Source organism: Caretta caretta, chromosome 9, assembly GCF_965140235.1.
Source record: "Caretta caretta isolate rCarCar2 chromosome 9, rCarCar1.hap1, whole genome shotgun sequence".
In the NCBI taxonomy this organism is placed as follows: domain Eukaryota; kingdom Metazoa; phylum Chordata; order Testudines; family Cheloniidae; genus Caretta; species Caretta caretta.
In genome coordinates, this window is record NC_134214.1 from 36,797,124 (window position 1) to 36,816,044 (window position 18,921).

At 45.1% G+C, this 18,921-nt stretch overlaps 1 protein-coding gene across 5 annotated transcripts in view; it reads left to right on the forward strand.

Moving 5' to 3' along the window:
• The first annotated feature begins 277 nt into the window (after nt 1-277).
• FAM124B (family with sequence similarity 124 member B) overlaps nt 278-18,921 on the forward strand; it is a 33,098-nt gene continuing 14,454 nt past the window's right edge. The window contains exons 1-7 of one of the 5 annotated variants that reach the window (XM_048863015.2): nt 278-409; nt 5,820-5,851; nt 14,258-14,477; nt 14,613-14,825; nt 14,934-14,989; nt 15,335-15,394; nt 16,590-16,748. The gene's annotated coding sequence lies outside the window, so the exon portion shown is untranslated. Of the gene's footprint in view, nt 410-5,819; nt 5,852-14,257; nt 14,478-14,612; nt 14,826-14,933; nt 15,395-16,589; nt 16,749-18,921 lie in introns of all 5 variants that reach the window. The other 4 variants (XM_048863016.2, XM_048863012.2, XM_048863013.2 and 1 more) reach the window with 4 other exon arrangements.

The following is an 18,921-nucleotide window of genomic DNA, read 5'->3' on the forward strand; positions in this document are numbered from 1 at the left end:
TTGACTAAAAAATGTCCTTGATTTGGTTGCAATATTTTATTTCCCAAGTAGCTCCCCTGCCTCTTCCCCATGGGTAATTCGTACAAACACCCTCCCGCCTTTCCTGTTCTCTCCCTGCAGGTATCTGCAGCTGCTGTCCCAGACTTGGATTTATACTTCTCTGGGATGATCTCTGGACCAGGCTTCTAGCTAGCAGCTGCTGGCTAGGGCAGGGGAGGAGCAAGTGGAAAGGAGGTAGGCGTGTGGTGCAGCAGGCTGAAGTGTGACTGGCAAGTCCAGGCGGGGATAGTGAGGTTCTTGCTGGCTCAGAGCACTGCACTGAGAGCTGCTCTCTAGAGGTCATGCTGCTGTGAAAGAACATCCTCCTGCTGCAGCATGAGTGCCCGGGCTCCAGGGCAGATACTGCAGGGTAGGTGGGGGCTGCTGCTCTTGTGTCTGGGGAGGCTGTGGGGTGTAAGCTGGTTAGTAATGGGTTTGTTGTTTGGTATCTAGGTGGCAGAGATCAGACAGTCCTTTCTCTTGGACACTCACTCCTGCTGCTGGTGCAGCTTTACATAACATAAGAATGGCCATCTAGCCCAGTATTCTGCCTTCTGACAGTGGCTGGTGCCAAGTACTTCAGAGGGACTGTACAGAACAGGGCAATTATCTAGTGATCCATCCCCTGTGGTCCAGTCCCAGCTTCTGGCAGGCAGAGGTTTGGAAGTGCACAGAGATGAGTGTTGCATACACAGTATTGTAGAACAAGGATTTCATGCCAGTGTGAGTTTAACTCTCTCTGTACTTAAATTTCTTTCTTTGCAGAGGGGTGGGTCTAGTGGGTGCTCAGTAGAACTAGGGAAGGGGGAATGGATGCAGGACTGGCTGTGGAGTGGAGTCCCTGAGTAGTGGAGCTGTCTTCCTAAAGCTTCCCCAGCCTCTTTTATCTCTTTGCTACTAGACTGACAGACCTGGGAGCGGGTGTGGGGAATGGAGGCTCTGAGTCAGACAGTAAATTCTTCAGGACCGGACTCTTGCCTTGTTCTGTAAAATGCCACGTTCACTTCTGGCGCTCTGTAAACAATGGTTATCAGGGGTTGGATCACTAGAACAGTTCTATTACTAAAACTGACGAGTATCTGGTGACTGAAGCTGGCTCTGAACTGGTCACAAAATATTCACAGACCATGTCCTAGCCCAGCCCATGAATCTTGTGCAGTGGGGACTTGGAAAGCAAAGAATTAAAAATGTCAGACCCAATGCAGCAGGCATGCTATTGTATTCCTCCCAGGAAGGGGGCATTCAAATGGCTGGGTAGATTTGCTATGGGGATCGTGTTTCCTCTTCGCCACTCAGGAAGTTTATTTTAGTGTGTGTCTGTCTGTCTCCCACCCCAACCCCATTGGAACTACGTGGATGTGATCCCACTGTTGAGAGCCATCTGAGCACACATAGGATCTTTCCCAGCTTCTTCAGGTTTTACTTTTTAATCAATGAGAAATAATTGTCTTTATTTAAAAACACCTACTGTATCTGTTTCACCCCCTTCTCTAATACTTCAAAATGCAAGGACATTTTTGTGTTGGGGAAAACTTTGTTCATGTGGGATCAACTAACTGGCTAAGAACATAAGAGGTTACCACGGTAACAAGCTTATTCATTTCCTTTCTGGGGTATTTGAGAAATGTGCCCTTTTGACTTGTGTTTAACTTCCCCTACTCCAGTGCTTCTCTTCTCTCAGCCCTGCCCTGCAATCTGAGGGTAAATGTAAAAACAAGTGATAGGGTTCTTCACTGATTGTTTTGGCATTGCTTTTGATTGTGAGAATGAGATACATGTTGGAAGCCAGTGAAACCAATTAGTTCGCCCGTTGCTGCTCTTGTTGATGTCAAACACTTAGTGTGGTTTTGATGAATCCAACAGAAAAACGGTCTATGCTGCTTGAAAGAGAAGTGAGCTTTATGGTTAAACAACAAAACCAGCATGTGGGGAGAGGACTTTATTAACCATGTGTTAAATTAACAAATTATAAAGCACAGTTTGCAACGTAAGCATGTAGCTGACGCTGTATGTACAAAATATCATTGCAAAACTAGTGTGATACTTAATTGCATGCAGTTGTAGAATGGGCTATTTATGGGGCTAAACCCTGTCATGATCTATAGAATCACAGACCTTCTTATACAGGAGGCATTTATTAAAGAAAGCAGCTAAAACTAAAGACCCAAACAGGCTTCCACAAAGCTTGAGTTCCCACTTTGTTGACCAACTACCACACTTTGGAACTCTGTCCAGCACACAGAGACATCTAGTGGCTGAATAATATACTGCAAATAGACATTGCATTTCAAGCCCTCTCCTCCATGAGTACAGGAAGCCCTGTCTGCAGTAGAATCCCTGTTGAGGAAGAGGGAGAGGAAGGATTTCAGGAGCTTGTGCAGGGACTGCAGAACCCAGCTCCCAAGGGGCTATCACCAAGGCTGACCATAGCTCCTCAGGGACGAGGCCAGTGTATCCAGTCCTCAGGCTGGAGTAGTGGCTACAGAGACGTTCCCATTCTGTTTGTGCTCTGAGGACTTTCGAGAAGATCTCTAGGCCAGCTGTTTGGGCTGGTGTCTGGAAACAAGATTTGCCCCTAAAATTAATTAACTAAAAAAAAAAAAAAGAATGCCATCCCCCACTCCTACACCTACCTGTGCACATGGACTTAGTGTTGCTCAGAGCAATATGGACTCAATTGTGAGTCTCAGCTGCTTACAGAGTAGGACCCTAACCATCCTAAGGGTGGTGCCCAGAATGTGTGCTGAGGGAGCCAAGGACACATTTGTTTAACTGATTCCAGAGGAAGCAAGTAATTACTTCAGAGCTACATGTTAACTCTGCAATAAAGGGCTCTTCCTCTGAGGAAGGCATTTGCCTATGAAGGATGTATACTTTTGTGGGGTTATTTCTCAGTGACGGGAAATGTTTCCCAATGGGCTTTTATTAAAATGCTCGTATTTCAGCTCATTTCCCCCTCACATAGACCATGTGCCCTAAGACAAGGATGTCAAGACAAGGTGAACAGGATGATCACACGGGCGGCTCTCTTCAGTGGGAAAATGTTGCTAGTGCTGGGGACCTTGTCTATGTTATGCTGGCTTGTTTCCGTCCCTTAAAGAAAAGATATATCTTCCTGTTGGGAGCAGATGATCAGCCTTTGTTTCCTCCTATCCATGCAAGTTTAACATGTTTTTCTTCTTGCTAAAACCCATTGTAATGTCCTGTCGTATCCACTGTGAATACCTCGGACACCTTTTGAGGGGCTCAACGTACTTCACCTAAGTTATGATGACGATGACAACTTTTCATTATTTGTATTACAGTGCCTAAAGGGCCCAATCAGGGACCAAGGCCCCATTGTGCTAGGCATAGTCCACAGATGTAATAACAAGAGGATCCTGGCCCCATAGAGCTTATAATCTTAGCATATGATAAGACACAGAGAGGCTACAACTAAATGGGGGTAAGGACAAACTAACAGTGAAATGTTCATGCTTAATATAACTAGCAGCACTTAGAGCACACCACCAGCAGGCTCAGATTCCCCTGCTCTGATTTACAGGACAAGCGTGCTGGCCTCCGAGCTACTCTACATGTGCTTACTGACAGCATTCAAGAGTGAAACTGAGTTGCTCACATGAATCAGTTGTTTTTTCATTAGTTCATGTTATTTTTTCTTGAGCCTGTCAATCAGGACAGTGAGTAATCAGACACGTGCTCTTCAGTAATAATTATTTTAACAGAATCGGCAAGCCGCCAAGCTGCATTCTCTCTGTGTTTATATCAGGCTTATTAATCACATCAGCTGAAGCATTTGGTTCCTGCCTACTGACGTTCCATGACTTTTCGCAATGCTTCCAGAGTTTCTGTGCTGTCCTGTAATTTGTTGCGAGGCGCCGAGGCCAGTTCTGCCTTCAGATACATGAGCACATCTCTCATTAACGCCAGCGGAAGCAGTGCCCAGGTAGCTTAAGTATGTGAGTCTGAGATGTTAGAATGGGCTTCTCCAAAGAAATTGCCCGCCCGCCTGCCTGAAAATTCTCTTGTGTGAAGAGAAACATGTTTCAGAGGATCAGTCTGATGACTAGATTAGGGCTAGGCCTCCCCGTAATGTGTTAGAACTTGTAAGAAGGTAGAAAAGGTACAGAAGGGGTTTCTTTGTTGGGGGACTGGGCATGTGCCAAGCTCTGCAAATACATCCCTATCCCTCAGTTCAAAGGAGGCCACCACAATCACATCTGAGCATTGTTATTCCCTGCCAACTGTGGGGCCACTGCTGTCTACAGTGCCCTGGCAACATGACTCCAATGGAGTCATGCTTTCAGGGTTTCTTTCGTTTACAGCAGCCCGTGGTCCCATCCATTTGGGGACATTCCAATGGGAGGGGACGGTGGTTGCCGAAAGTTAACACAGCTTGCGGATGGAGGATGGTCTTGTGTTTAAGGCATTCAACTGAGTCTGGGAATCCATTCCCGTCTCTGCCACAGATTTCCTATGTGACCCTATGCAAGTCACTTAATTTATTTCAGCTTGCTATCTGTAAACAGGGTTAGTTGTACTTCCATAGCTCCCAGGGGTGTTGGGAGATTAATGTTTGTGAGGTGCTCAGCTCACTGTGGGGGCAGTATAAGTACTTTGATGGAATATTTTGCAGTGGAGTTCCTCCTGGGTGCCATGCTTTGGTCAAGGGAGGGAGGTGCCACTGAGATATCTGTCTGCCTCTCTCCTTATTCTTAAATCCATACGTGGAGGAATGGTTCTAGGAGAATGATCTCCCAGTAACAGTTCTCTGGAAGTGCTTTGGGTTAACTGCCAGTCTAAGGTAGTGTCCTTTCTCTGCTTTCAATCATAAGGTGTGTGTGTGTGTGTGTGTGAGAGAGAGAGAGAGAGTCTCATGAATGTTGGTGAGGAGAAATGTAGGTGGATATTTTGTATATCACCACAAAAACTGTAAAATGTGCATTCCCAAATGCCATCCCCTGGGAATCTGTTTTACTGATCCCACTTGTTTAATATTAAAGATTTTAATATTGGGAAATGAGTAGTATGAAGGGTCAAGTTACTTAAACTTAAAATGTCAGAGCAAGTTGGTGGTAGATTGGAAATAGAACCCAGGAGTCCTAAAACTCAGTCCCTTGCTCTCACTACAGGACATGCTACCCTGATTAATTATTATGATATTGTATTCATTCACTGACCTTATTTCTTACCCTTCCATAGCTAGTAATGGGTGAGAAATTTTGAAACTGCATTAAAAGTGTTCACATTAATTGATTTAATTGATAAAGATTTTTTTGCACCTGCTGTGACCTTCTTCCCTTGATGAAATTGCAGGGGCTTGGTAACCTTTCTGAGACAAAGTACATAGCTGTATTGGCAGAAAATGCTATTTCCAAGGTGCATAATGAACTTGGACCAGGATTAGGGAATTGAAAGCAAGAGGTGAGAACAGACATTGAAAATGGAGTCAGACCAAAAACAAAGTGTTTCGAGCTCAGTGCATTCCAACAGTTCATCTGCAGCTGTGTGACGTGACTGCAGTTGGGAAGCTTCCCACTGTAGAAGGCTTCAGAAGGGAGCATTTGACACTGAGGGCAGATTTTACTTTCCAAAACTGCATGAAAAATTGAAAGCAAGCAAAAACAGTGGTATCTCAAGAGTGTATAATGTAAGTGATCAATTTTAATAGTGAAGATAGCTATTGACTCATGCAGCTATAATTCATAGTTTGTAGAAGCTTTTAATTTCAAACACAGTTTTGGTCAAAATAGCATTGACCTTGAATTTTGTTTTCACAGATCTCACTGCAGTGGAGTGTGATCAACCAGCAGTAAGTAACTTTCCCCCTCTAGATAATGCACTTGTTTATTACATAAATTTAAAAACAGTGGGGGGCAGGCAAGGAGGATAGTGCTAATTCAATTCTTCCAGCATGAACTTTCTAAGAACCTTGCTGTACTTACTTGGGCTTTTTCCCTGCTCAGGACTGCACCTTACCAAAAGTAATACCATTAAAGTCTTCTGATGTGCTTCAATTTATGGTCCAATCCTCAACTGCGTGAAACGCCTATTGGAAACAATGGGAATTCAGCACAAGTCAGAACTGCAGGTTTCAGCTGTGGATTCTTTGCAGAGAGATGTGTGTTAATAATTCCTAAGCTGGAATGTGTTATGAGGGGCACTGGTAATTACAGTAGTCAGAAAACTGGCAAAACTTTACTAAAAAGTGAATAGAAAAAACACCCCTAAACCGAGGCCATCTTGATCCAAGTTAGGGCATGTCTACACCGGCAGAGTTACAGCCCCACTCAGAGAGCGTTGAAGGGAAACTGCTGTTGTGTGTTCACACTGTCAGCTGCCCGCTCAATAGCATGTTCACAGTTGTGGCGCTTGCTGCAGTATTTGGAGCGGTGCACTCTGGGCAGTTATCCCACAGAGCATCTCTTCCTCTTCTGCCGCTAAGAGTTGTGGGAAGGTGGAGAGGGTCGCGGGGCACACTGGCTCCTGTCCCAATGCCCCATGATGCATTGCTTCACCTCCCCGCAATCCCTGTGCTTCTGTCTGCATTTGGAGCCCTCTTTCAAGGGTTTGTGTACTGTGCGGTCTGCCTCTTTGGGCTGCAGGAATGGATCCCGAATTGTTGACTAATATGGTGCTCGCTCTGACCAACACGTCACGAGTGGCAGTGTAGTTATTCCTTTAACTACAAAGGCAAGAGGAGTGCGACATTGATCTCGCCACACGTACTAGCTAAGACACGAGATGGCTTGTGGCATTCACGGAGGTGCTGACCACAGTGGAACGCCGCTTTTGCGCTTGGGAAACAAGCACTGAGTGGTGGGATCACATCGTGATGCACGTCTGGGATGACGAGCAGTGGCTGCAGAACTTTTGGATGAGGAAAGCAACATTTATGGGACTGTGTGATGAGCTCACCCCAGCCCTGCGGCACAAGGACATGAGAATGAGAGGTGCCCTGCTGTTGGAGAAGCATGTGACAATTGCACTGTGGAAGCTGGCTACTCCAGACTGCTACCAATCAGTCGCTAATCAGTTTGTAGTGGGAAAGTCGACTGTTGGAGTTGTGTCAACGGAAGTCTGTAGGGCCATTAATCGCATCCTGCTCCGAAAGACAGTGACTCTGGGACATTGTGGATGACTTTTCACAAATAGGCTTTCCTAACTGCGTAGGGGTGATAGATAGCACGCATATTCCAATTCTGGCACCAGATCACCTAGCCATCAAGTACATTAATTGCCAGAGGTATTTCTCAATGGTTCTCCAGGCGCTTATGGATCACCATGGGCATTTCACAGAAATTAACGCAGGCTGGTCCGGAAAGATGCATGACGCATGCATCTTTCAGAACACTGGCCTGTTCTGGAAGCTGCAAGCAGGGACTTTCGTCCCAGACCAGAAGATCACTGTAGGGGAAGTCAAAATGCCTGTTGTGATCCTGGGAGACCCCGCATACCCCTTAATGCCATGGCTTATGAAGCCATACATGGGGCAACTTGATAGCTGCAAGGAGCTGTTCAACAACAGGCTGAGCAAGTGCAGAATTACTGTTGAGTGTGCTTTTTGCTGTTTAAAAGTCTGCTGGTGCTGCCTCAATGGGAACCTGGACTTGGCTGATTACAATATTCCTATGCTTATAGTCGCGTGCTCTACGCTCCATAATATTTGTGAAGGGAAGGGTGAAAGCTTCACTCAGGGCTGGACCACAGAGGCTCAGCCCCTGGAGGCTGAGTTTGAACAGCCAGAGACCAGGGCTATTAGAGGGGTGCAGCACGGGGCCATAAGGATCAGGGATGCCTTGAGGCAGCAATTTGAAGCTGAAAGCCACTAATATTCTTTATGATGTTTGGGAGTGCAGTGCTTGTAATGCTAGGAAGTGATTGGTGCAGACGATGCAATATGTGGATTTAAAATAATTGTATGTTGCTCTGCAGGGCTCTTTTTGCTTTCAATTAATAGAAAAAAGATTGCTTTTAAACCAACACAATTCTTTCATTAAAAGGCAACAACCAGAGGAGAGAGTCAAACCAAAAAAGCCATTTGCACTGAGGGGGAAGGGAAGGTCCCAGGAGGAGGAGGGGTCCTGGGATGGCTAAAGATTTGTGTATGTCCAGGGATCATATCCAACCTCCTTTGGAGTACAGTGCAGCAGGTACTGTACTTCAGCTGGGCCAAACTGTACAGTGATGGGTGTTGAGTGCAGTGGGTACTGGGAGTCCGCAGTGCTGGATTGTGAGGGGGGAGGAGTGGAATGCCATGGGTATAGACTGGAACCAGGAGGTTGATAAGAGTGTGTTGGCAGTCTCTGCGGGGCACATGGGAAAGTGTTTTGCGACAGCGGCTGCAGGGGAAGGCGGGTGCAGAGCTGGTTTGAAGAGCTAGTATTGCCTGGAGCATGTCTGCTTGGTGCTCCATAACCTTTAAGAGCCGCTCCGTGGCTTCGTTCTGGAGTGCCGCATGCTCCTTTTGATCCCTCTTCTCACTGTCCCACCACTCCTTCAATTCCTGTTTCTGCATCATAACATCACACAGAAAGTCCTCCTTAGTTCTTCTTGGCTGTTTTCTAATTCTGCGCAGCCGTTCAGTCACCAATAACAAAGAATGAGCCTGGGCTCCCAGTGTCATCTCTGTGAAGTTTAAATGCAACATTTTACAGAAGCAGTATTGTTTGCAACACAGAGAACACTGATTCAGTGATTTAAATCAGAGCCAGTACTCTCATACCTCTCACTAACTGGCTGACCCCAGGCAAGCACACATGAGCCACAAGACCCGCAAAATGGTGAGTAGCCGCAGGGTCAGGGTAAATCACTCTTCCCAGACCCTGCTGTACACTGGGCACATGGCTCTTGGGGAGAGCCAGCACTGTAGTCGGGGGCTGATAATCATTCCTGTCCCCACACTTTCCACAGGCTGTGTTCATTATGGAAGATATCTTGCTGCTGAGGGTGAGCAGGGAATCAAGGGAGGATCTTCTCCCAGCCTGCAGCTTCCACCCCGGCCCCTATGCAGCTCGCCTGTGTGCAGCAATGGTTCCCCCGCCCCCCGTGATATCACAGTGGCATGGAAAAGTTACTGTTAATGGGGCAAGAAACAAAGCAGCTCTGCCAAAGAACCTGCAGCAGTGGATTGCCCAGTATCTCCAGGAGAGTTTCCTGGAGATCTGAGGGAGATTCCCGTGAAGTGAGAGAGTCAATCAACAGCCTGTTTTGCTGCTGAGACTAGGCATATGGTGGGAGACAAGCCTGCTTTCTGCAACCCTCCTGCCCCCAACAACTCACTTCAGCGATTCCCAAAATCAGACCCGCTTACCAGGGGCCTCCTCTCCTGTTTGCACTTCACCACTCTGCGACAGCTGTGACTGGCTACCCTCCTCTGGGGTAGAAAAGAGCTCCTGGCTGCATGCATCTCTGGCCTCCGAGTCATCCTCTGCCTCTGGGTCCCCCTCCCCCTCCACATCCTCGTCCAAGATTTCCTCCTCCTGGCTCGGTCCACTTCCGACTGGCACTTGAGCCACCGTGGAGGTGGGGTCACCACCGAGTATCGCGTCCAGCTCTTTGTAGAACCGGCAGCTCGTGGGCACAGCACCAGAGTGGCGGTTTGCCTTCTCCGCCTTGTGGTAGGCGTTCCGCAGCGCCTTCACTTTGACCCTGAACTGCACTGTGTCCCAGTCCTGGCCCCTTTCTGTCACGCATTGTGAAATCTGTCTGTAGGTATCACAATTCCTAGAGCTGGAGCGCAGCTGGGGCTGCACAGCTTCCTCTCCCCAAATGCTGATGAGGTCCAGCAGCTCAGCATTGCTCCGGGTGCGTGGAGCAGGCATGGCCACCTGGCAAGATGTGCTGAGACCACTGCACACAGCACCAAGCAAACAGGAAGGGGATTTTCAAAATGCCCCAGGAATTTACGGGGTGGGGATGACGGTTGGTCACCTGAGGGCAGGGCAGTAGAATTCAAACCGATGAGCAGAGAGGTGAGAACAGGCCTTGTGGGACCTCCTGGAGTCCAATCGCAGCGCTGTAATCCACCAGGGCGTCTACACCGGCACCGCAGTGCTGTAGCCTTGGCGCAGAAAGCTCGACGGCCTCTCATTGGGGTGGGGTTTTTTTACAGCGCTGCAATTGCGGAGTTTCTGTGCACTAAGTGACTTGGCAGTGTGTACACCTCAGGAGTTACAGCTCAGAAAAACGTAGACTGGACCTTAGAGTGCTGCTGTGCTTTGAGCATTCAGCTCATGAGCTGTAACAGGAATTGTGCAGAACTCAGCCTATACCCCAGGAATGGTAATGTCTTCTCTTTGCCATTATCTTCACTATAGTAGTTTCTTCCTCTTTTTAATCATAATAATATATTCACATTACAGTAGCAGCCAAAGGTCCCCTCCATGACCCCATGGTGTTAGGTGCTGTATGAAGAGAGAGGTGTAGCCATGATTCCTGCTCGGAGCAGTTTTCTGCCTGCTATTGTGCTGGCCATACAATGTGAATTTCTTTGTTTTATGGTATTTGACATTAGGCCAACTCTTAAAGGGTCAGCAAACTACTAAAGCATCAGGAAATAGAGAGACAGAGGGAATAACACAGTGCCCGCTGTGTTGTAAATTATCTATTGGACAGGCTGCCAGACCCTCCTTTCCACTTGGACAAAAAGTGGATTTAGTTATGCACATTCACAAGTACAGCATAAAGAAAGATCTGGGTGCTTTTCGCATACGTTTTCTAATGCGTGGAGTGCCTAAAGCTTGCACAGGGCTGCCAGGATTAGGCCAATCATCCTGTGTCATGAGCCCAATTGTTAAAAATGGCTATTTCTCACATGGTCTGTTGGCAGAGGTGGTGAACTACAGGCTTCTGAGTTTGGAACTTCTACCTAGTGTGGAACAAGTCACCCCAAACATTCTACTCAGTAGTATAATATATTGTACCAGTTCCACCATCTAAAGCTGGAAGATCCCTGTCCCTGTTTTTATGTAATTCTGTCCTCTGCCCAAACCTTTCTGTAATGTCATACACTAAAGAATCCCAGGGGTTTTGCTGTGTCTGCTGCAGAAGCCATTGTAGGACCCTGCAAGTCACTCCCCCAGATGCTAATTTTCAGTGTTTTTCTTGTGTTTTCTGGTTAGAAGCTGCCCCTTTTAAAATTCCCCTCGAAGGGGTTAATAATCTCTACAGCTTCTCTATCATGATGTTGGCTTCAAGTTAATCAGTGACAAGATCTTAAACTTCCACATAATGTAGGATCCATGCCTGTTTTTTTAAATTAGAATTATAGGTGTATTATTCCCTGTCTGGAGGAGTTGCCCTGAGGAAGGGAAGTAATCTGGAGTCTCACATAGCATGGATCTCAATTGTTTCTTAAAGTGAAGGCTAGATTGACTGGCGAGCATGCCGTCTCCTGGTGACTTGTTCTTATTAACACTTTTTAGGGTGCTGCAAATTTCAGCATCAGTTTATTGGCCTCTTCCAGACCTGAGGGAAAACTCTGTGTGGCTCGAAAGCTGGTCCCTTCCACCCACAGAAGTTGGGCCAATAAAAGATATTACCTCATCCACCTTTTCTCTCTCGCTGGCTTTTTAAGCATTTCTCTGTAAATCGCCTTCAATGTAATTAAATTTAGAGTTTGTTTTTTCCCCTCCTGATTCTGATTTACTTTGTTTACATTTAGCTATTGAATATAAGAGAATTTTCACTTTAGTTTGGAGTCTTTTCTCCCTGCCAGGTCCCTGTGGATTAGCCAAGTCTGCAGATACCTCAAAGGAACATTGATTTGTTTGTAAAAAAAAAAAAACAAAAAAACCACCACTGTTTCGACTAGAATTTGGAGAAGTTCCTGGAGCTGTTTCTGTTGGCCTCAGGGTCTGGAGTAGCTCGTTTTAGGGTAGACCTGGCCTTTTACATTTGTCTTCTAGGTGGCCATTCATTCAATGCTGCTTGTCAGTACTCTCCTAACATCCCCCACTGTCCAGCCCCTCCTGCTTTCATAAAATCCCAAATGGCAGGCCAGAGCATGGCCTGCCCCTGCATGGGTGCTCCGGGGAACAGGGCACAGGAAGTACGTGCCATGGTGTCAGCTGCTGTCACACTCCTGGCAAGTTCTTGCCCCCATCTCTGCACCAGCCAGCAAAGTTAGCAAACCCTGGTGCATTCCTGTTAGGGTATAGTAGCAGCTGCACTGTCCCTGCACATCAGGAAGATACAGGGATATTTTCAATTTTTTCCTTCTACCCTGACATCTTAATTTTTCACTGATGTAAAGATCTTTTTCTAATGGTACCATTTTATTTTTTTAAATTTATTTTTCTTTTCTTAGGAACAAAAATCTTTAGTACCCAAGTCAACGAGCAGGAGCTGGACACAAAGTCCTACTTCATCCTATTACCCCCCGCAATAGTAGATCTGGAACTGATATGGTAGTTCCCTTACAGATGTCCTCCATTTGTACTAAAGATACATTATAATTATAATGTATAATACCCAGCTATGACGTAGCACTTTTCATGTGTAGATCTCAAAGCACATTACAAAGAAGGTTACTACCATTTTACAGATGGGAAATTGAGGCATAGAGAATGGACACGATAGGCCCACGGTCACTCAGCAGGTCAGTGGCAGAACTGGAAATAGAAATCCTGGTTTCTCAAATCACCATCAGTTGCTCTATTTGCTACACCACTTTGCCTCTTATATTATTTCACAAGTAGAAGTAGAAATGGTTGAAATTTTTTGAACAAGAATTTTCACTGAAGAATGTGGGGTCTTATTTAAACAACATGTTGTGGAAAACTGTTGACTTTTTGGAGGTGTTTCTTTTTTGTGATTTTAGTGAAAAATATTGATTAAAAGTTGTGAATATTTTAATAAAAAGGAAAAAAAGACCTCGTTGGAACCTTGTAAAATAAGAAAAATCTGAAATTTCAAATTTTTGGGAGATTTATTTTTTTTAAATTCAACCAGCTCTAAATAGGTGTTTTTCCCCCAGAGTTTTACTGAGCCTCCACGAGGCTGATTTGTACATTATAGGTTTTAGGTACTTAACCTTTCATAAAAAACAGTTAAGAAGAAATCTTGGAGCTGGTTTAAGACTATCTTTTGGAAATGCCACCCATCTTGCTGAGGTAATATAAACCAGAATTCTTTGGAGCTGGTATGTGAAAAGGGAGGGAAAACTGCCTTGATCAGTCTTCTAACCATTTGCCTATTTTCAGCTATAATCAGGTTAGCACGTACTATAGTTACCCCTGTTTTATGTTACTCATCAGAGGTTAAAATGGGCAAGCTATATTTCACAGCTTTAAAAAGGCATAGAGTGTGACTACTCAGAGCTGAGAGTTGGGATTTTGAGCTGCCGGAAGCTGGGGCACACAACCATTAGCTTTTAGTCAGGAAATCCTAACTTGCTGGGGCTTGAGAGTGCAGGATTTTCTGCAGAGTGCTCTGTGCATCTTTGGTTACAGCAGTTCCCTTGATGGCTTTCCACCATTCTTGTCTCTGGATTGTTTGGAAAGCGCACATCAGGAAAGTAGTTCATTTGAAGGACTGCAGAGATTTCCTTCTTCACTTGATCCTTTCATGAAATTTTCACTAGGATATAGTTGTGGTTGACTTCCTCTGTGTAATCAAGAGGGGCAAGTTTATGGCTGTGGCATCTGTAAAACCACACACCATGTCCCTGCCAAGGCTGTCTGAAAATGTCTAATAGTGGGGAGACTGATTTATTCACTGAGTTCTTTGTTCCTTTACCCCTCTTCGATCTAGCTACTGCGTCTCATGCATTTAATAATAATAGGAGCTGGCAGGGGTGGGAGAGCATAGCAGCCTGGTTTATCAAAGTTGCGGAAGCTCACAAATCCAGTCCTCCAGAGTGTAGGTTTGAGGCCAACATCTTTCATGTCTCTCTTCAATGACCCACTCCTTTATTTATATAGAATTAGGGTTTGTTCTTGATGGGCCTGATACAATGATGTCAACAGAAAGACTCCCACTGACTAGAGTGGGCTTTGGCTCAGGCCCCAAAAGATCATTGTGAAATCTGAACCTACCAAGCCCTCAGTCTGGAAAGTGGGTTCTTCTTTTCTTGTATTGATCACCCATGCAGAACCCATCTATCCAGGCCATACAGGTGGAAATATTGGTCCCCCTGAGGTCAATGGAAATTTTGTCTATAGTGTTTTTTATGTCAATGCATAGTCTCATTCCATTCTCTTTTCTGCCTTTTCAGTTCCCTTTGCTGCTGGTGGTCTTTGTCCATTTTGATGTTATACAGTGTGATTGGATGGGAGAGGAAATACTCTGACTATTCTGCAGGTTTTATAGTCTGAGAGACCAGAATCTGTATGTGCAGCTCCCATTGACTTCCAGGGATATGCCCGCACTTTGTGGAGAACTGGAAAACTCTTTTATGACTCAATTTCTCCTCTCCTTGCATGGTTACCTGCCAGGTGTGAAGGTTTTTTTCTTGAAATAAGACAGGGCATGCAGTCTCTGAGGGGGAAATCACTATCTGTAAATGAACTATCAAGAATTAAAATCACTGGGTGATGGTAATTAATGCAAATCCTTACATGTGTCCCCAGAAGTACCACCCCCGGGGGAAATTCCATATCTTGGGTTTGCCCAGGTTCAAGAGGCCCAGCAAACAAAGAACTGGGAATTGTATAAAGTGATAAACCCAGCAAGGGGTCATTCACTTGATGAAAGAACTGAAATGACAGCGTGGCCAAGAGGTTTGAGATCCTGCCGAAGGGGTTTGAAGGACTTTGAAACTCACCAGGAACTCCATGTAGAAGGTGGGTGATGCCTGGCAAAACAGGATGCACATAAGCTGTTCCTTGTTTTCAAGATGTGTTTTTTTCTGTAATGCTAGTGTTCTGAATAAATGTTTTTGCTTTATGAAGGCTGGCTGCTCACTGGCTAACCCTGTCGTCATCCCTGGGAGTGAACAGGATGGCAGGTACTAAACTGAAGTCAGACTTGCTAAGGTGATCACAGTGAGTTGCAGGAGGAAATAGCAGCCTTAAATCCCTGATCTGGAGGAAGAGGAATGCAGGGGGTGCACATTCCCCAAGCTGTCTTTTAGAGTTAGCAAGAAGCTGCCTATCATCTTAGCCAGCAAGGGAACATTGTCTGGCCAAAGATCTTGTGAGCCGTGAAACTCTATCTTGTCTGTTGACCTCTTAGAATACTGTTCCTTAAGGAAAGCATCTCAAGTCACTGGGACTGTTTGTGAGAGCTTGTCCGAAGCTTGTTTTCAAAGGCAGCCTTTTGCTAATTTTTGAATCTTCATTCCTGATGAAAGCTTGCAGAAGTGACTTGGAGCCAGCAGCCTAAGGTGCAGCCTCCTCATTAGCTCCCTCAGGTAAGATAATCAGGGGGATGGTGAGGTTCCACTTCATTCTCTTGTTGTTGTCTGGGATGATCTCATTGTCTTATGAAATCAGACCCTTTTGCATCCTAGCAGAGGTCTGCATTTTCTGTACCTCTTCTATCATAGACCTTTGTTAGTTTTCTAACCTTTTCTGCATTGGTCAGTTGTGGATAAGAAACTGGAAACACCAAAAGAGAAGCCTGTGTTAATGCATTTAATGTTCTAGGGATGAGGGGGTTTTTGGTTTTTTTCCCCTTTCTTCCAGTCATTGTGGTTTTACTTTCCTGGAAAGAAAACATGTTCCTGAGCTGCAAAATTTGGATCCATAGCCAGACTCCTTGAATTTCAGGCATGTTTAAATCTGAGTCTGACCACAATGAATAAATGGTTTGCTCAGTGTCTGTTATGAAAATGCTTTGTGTTTGATCAGATGGACCTTTTCCAGTTGGTGGGTCCAAAAATCAATTTAACCAGGATCTAGAAGGGTGGGGATGAGTCAAAAATCAGAATTCCAGGTCGACAATCAGCATGTAGATTTGTGCTCTACGTGTTTCTTCTTTCTCTACTGGAAAGTGCTGAAAACCTGGTGTGTTGGAATGAATTTTACAGTAAAAAGGATGCAAGAAGTGTTGGTAAAATTACCTATGCTTTACAGTCGTCGTTGTAGCCTGTTGATTACATGAGGCCCTGCCCAGAAACGCTTAGGCAATTCCTACTCAAGCTAAAACTCTTTTATTGACTTCAGTGGTAGCTCTGTCTGTGCCCATGGGGGTTCTGAAAGGTATTGTGTTTAAGTTCGGAGCCATAGTTCCGTTAGAGCTGAGAATTCATTGACCATGCTATAGCTAAGAGGGATTTTAAGGGGACATCAGTGCTGCAGCTGGGTATGAGCCTCCCAGCCCAAGCAGACATACATGCACTAGCTAGCGTGCTAACAGTAACAATGTGGATGTTAGGCCGGGGGGCTAGCTGCCTGAGTACAGGCCTGCCCAGCCCACCGGCTCCATGTTCAGGGGGCAAGGCCCGTGCATCTGGCCGCATTGCTATTTTTAGTATGCTAGTTTGAGTAGAGCTAGTGCATGTCTGTCTAGCTGGGCGGGGAGGCTGGGTCCCAGCTGCAGTGTGTTCATACTCGAAGAACCCACTTTTTTACCTGGTTAAAACCACTTGCCAATTTTCACATTAGCACCTTATTTTGGATTTGTATAACCCGGCATGTATTGCTGCATCCTTTGAGACATCAGTAGCTGATTTTCTTCTCTACCGTATGCTGGGAGAATATGACAGGAGCCACGAACACCAGATCAGAAGTGGAGCTGGATTTTTTGCAAACTTGATCGATCACGTATGTTTTTTTCCTTCATTTGCTCTCTGATGTATTAAGTACATTGTGTAGACCTGTTGGTATGAATATACAAGGGCACTAAACACTTGTAGGCTACTTTATCATGGCATTATCCTCGTGCTGATGCTGTCCCTTTTGAAATCAATGGAAAGACTCTCACTGACTTCACTGGAAGTTTGATGAAGACTTAATGCCTATATATTTTTAATTTTAATAACTCCCCTGCCCCCCCCCCATGCTAGCTCGTAAAATTTCAGTTTAAAATACTCTATTTTTTGTGTTGCATTCAAGAATGTGTCTCCTTCCTGAATATATTTTTACATCCATGGAGTTTTTACTCAGCCAGGCTGTCATAGTGACCTGAACAGAGGTGGAAAAACTGCTTGTTTCCAGAGGTATTGCAGTGAGGTTGATGTGACTCACAACAAGGAAACTAGGGCAAACCATGCTCTCTGTTCACACCTATGAAAACTAAGGGCTTGCCAACAAGCTAGTATATCGGCTCCTTCACTCCTGAGTGTACATGCTGTACTGGAGAAAGGGAAGGAGATGACAATTACTTGTAATCGGATTATTACTGCACTGATCTCTTCTCATGTGTTTCTTCCCCCCCCCCCCCCACACACAGTATAGGGGCTTGCTGGGACATAGGAGGGGAATAGGTTTTTTCCAGCTCTAAGCAGGAGGGATTCTCCGATGCTCCTTTTTCAGTGCTACTCGTGTACTCAGTATGTTGAAACTGAACGTGACCATGCCACTTTCCCTTTGGTGCTCTTGCTAGCACCCTGGGGAAAATGGCGTGTTTAGAAGTAGCAGCACCATGGTGATCCTGGGGAGAGCAAGTGTGGACCAAGGAGGGAGAAAGATGCACACACAAACACACACAATGGGAGTGAAGAGAGAGAGACACCCGATGGGACTGGTGGGGGAGGGGGACACACAGCGTGGGGAGGAAACCCACAAACGGGATGGCAGAATGGATTGACTGCTTAGTCAGGAAGGTATCCAAAGTAGTGGCTGATGATTCAGGTGTTGGTAGAACGGTTGTATCAATAAACACGTGGTCCTGAATATATTTTACGCTCTGATCAGCTACAGTGGGGTTTGTTTTTTGTTTTCTGGCTTATATCATCATCTTCATCCTTCATCATCCTCTATATAGTAGGTTTGATCAGAAAACAACCACAATAATGGGGTTTTTTTTACATATGAGCACAGTAGTGACCCGATAGCCTAGGATGCCCCTTCCAAGCTGCTTGGCTCAGCTGCAGCCTGCCTAAGAGCATGGGTACCATTTGCACTAGTATTACTTACTGAAGACCAAAACCTGAAGTTCCTCCTTAGTTCTAATCAGTCCTCCTCACTCAGGCAAACACCCCGTTCATCTCAAACACAGAGGAAGCCAGCTGACTTTGCTTTCCCATTCGCTGGTATATGAGGTTCAGCACACAGTTAATCAAATATTCCCTTCCCTTTGGGCTGACAAAGGTGCCTTAGAAAAAATGTTGTTCAGAATTCATTTACAGTGTTTCATCTGAAGCCTTAAACACTTACATTGCTTGAAGTGCTATAATTGGTTTCTGTTCTTTTCATTGAATTCCTGTAATTGTCGCCAGGGTAGTTCTGCCCCCACTGCATTTCACTGCAGTTACTGTCAAGTAGCCAGGGCTGTAAAACAGATTTTTGTATAAAACTTCCCCAGATCTTACCTATATCTAATCTATAATTCTGTATTTTATATTGGGATTATCACCATGGTAAAAACCTAGATTAATTAAAATAAGAGTGATTCTCTCTCTCTATGTATGTATATAAAATATATATTTTAAAGTCGATTAAAAGTGGTCTTTTATAATGAGACACATAAGGCCACAACATTCAGACATGGAACTTTCCAAACTTCAAGGTTGTTCAAACCTGGTGTTTCAGTTCAGTCCATTATGGTTCAGTCCATAACATTTGGTTTAAAATACAAACTTTTAATGAACGAGGCTGCTGTCTGTACTGCAGTTTGAAAGTTATTCACTGCTGGATCAAAGTTTGGATAACACAATCCCTTCAAAAACAGAGTTTTGTTAATGCCCGGGTTTGGAAACACCGTTGTTGAACAACAATAGCTGTCATTTTGTGCACTCTGCTTCTTTGGAAAGAGGAAAAGCAAAGAGAGCTGTGG